Here is a 2,154-nt window from a genome sequence, read left to right on the forward strand (position 1 = left end):
GAATAAATCGGCTAGTCTGACCATTGTGGGGAGAGCAAATGCACCTGTCCTGTGCTTGAGTTGGATGCTCCTGGAAATCAGATTCACATAGCCACAAAGAAGAGACTTCCTTGAGACACTGAATGAAAACTGAAATATCCCTACTGAAATCACAGCTGCTTTGAGGCAGTCTGGCATTATATCATCATTGGATGAAAATTCCAGGCATCAGGGATAACTCGTGACCAAATGAACTCAATTCAGAGAATGCTTGATGCGATCTTCGATGAAGACATCCCTAATTTTACTCCTGCCAGGGAGCAAGGGATAGGATAATCCTTTTGGGCTCATTTAGGCCTCACCCAAAAGTGGCAGATGATATGAGGCCCTGTTAGGTTTCACAGGTCTCAGTAGAAATGAAAAGGTAGGAAAAGAGCATAACTCCAGACTTCCTTCTGAGGCTCTCAGCAAGCACTCTGTGGGCTCAGGGTCTTGAGCAAAGGAATTGCTAAGTAAGGAGAGAGATGGGAAAAGCAGAGTCTGGTGGGCTGATAAGCAACCCAAGTCACTCGAAGTAGGTTGCAGGAAGAACAGAAAACAAAACAAAACAAAAAGACTGATTTTTAGAGTGGGCATGAAGGAGACAACTATGGAGAGGTAAAGCAAGGAGGTCCTGAGTGGTGGAAGATTCTCTTCTGAAATGTAGGCTCTTAGCTCTTTCCTTTCAGCATGCCAGTGACTATCCTGGTGTCACCATGGGCCGCTGTCCCATCCAGTAATGCCAAGATCCACATATTTGACCTGGGCCCAGAAAAAGGCAAAAGTGGATGAGTTCCCACTCTGACCACATGGTGTCATGAATATGAGCAGCTTTCCTCCGAGGCCCTGGAGGCTGCCTGTATTTCTGCCAAGTACATGGTGAAAAGCTGTGTCAAAGATGGATTTCACATCTGAGTGTGGCTCCACCCCTTCCACGTCATCCTCATCAACAGGATATCCTGTGCTGGAGCTGACAGGCTCCAGACAGGTATGTAGGGTGCCTTTGGAAAACCCCAAGGCACAGTGGCCCGGGTCCACATTGGCCAAGCCATTATGTCCATCCGCACCAAGCTGCAGAACAAGGAGCATGTGATTGAGGCCCTACACAGAGGCAAGTTCAAGTTCCCTGGCCACCAGAAGATCCACATCTCCAAGAAGTGGGGTTTTACTAAGTTTAATGCCAGTGAATTTGAAGACATGGTGGCTGAAAAGCGGCTCATCCCAGATGGCCGTGGGGTCAAATACATCCCTAATCTTTGTCCCCTGGAAAAATGGCAGGCTATCCTGTCATGAGTCTCTGCTTCCACCTTAACACCCACCAATAAGTCCTACTTCCTGTCAAAAAAAAGAAAAAAGGAATGTAGGCTCTTATTTTTCCCCACTGCCTGACGAGCAAATCCCCAAAGCTTTCTGTGACCTTGGGAGAAGGATCCAGATGAAGAAGCTAAGCAGTTAACCTCATCTTCATGCTGCTGAAGCAACACTCAGATACTACCCATCCCCCACAGGCCTTTGCACCACCCAGGAGACTGGTTTTCTAGTCTGACTGCTAGAAAGCCCTTCAAAAGCTCATTCTAACGCAAACTTGGCCTGGGGCCAAATCCTCTGCCAAGTTCCAGTGCATTGCTGACTTTCTGCCCTAGTCCATGTAGCCTGGAACATAAATGTAAGGAGGATTCAGCATAACTGGACTTACCAGACACTAGAGCCTGAAGAAATGTTCCTGGACCCATGAAGTCTACAGTAAATTAATTTTCTTGGAAGGATTTGGGAATGATTTTACTTACAGCCAAGGGACTTGACACACTTACTGTAGATGTCATTGGTCCCTTTGGTGAGACTATGCTCATGGTTCCTTTGTCACACTGTATAGTTGATGCAGACATGCAGGGTTTTGCCAGCCCAGCACATGACACTGACCTGCTGGGTGGGTGCAGGCATTGCCATCCTTCCTGGTGAATGCAGAGCTTCATTATTCCAAGCCTTTCAGGATTGTGGGTTTGAAACTCTCACAGACCAGTACAAGGCTTATTACACCAGCCGGAGCAAATAGGTTTAGTCAGCGAGAAAATCCAGTGTCCTGAACCCCTGATTACAGATTATTGTGTCTTTAATAGTGGTTACCATGGAACTAAA

General features: G+C 46.9%; 1 pseudogene; it reads left to right on the forward strand.

The window, feature by feature from the left end:
- Positions 1-703: 703 nt before the first annotated feature.
- Positions 704-1,324, forward strand: LOC129082210 (60S ribosomal protein L10-like; annotated as a pseudogene).
- The last annotated feature ends 830 nt before the right edge of the window (positions 1,325-2,154 follow it).

The sequence above is a fragment of the Pteronotus mesoamericanus genome, unplaced genomic scaffold, assembly GCF_021234165.1.
Source record: "Pteronotus mesoamericanus isolate MK-2021 breed Mesoamerican mustached bat unplaced genomic scaffold, CSHL_Meso_final scaffold_12, whole genome shotgun sequence".
NCBI lineage: Eukaryota > Metazoa > Chordata > Mammalia > Chiroptera > Mormoopidae > Pteronotus > Pteronotus mesoamericanus.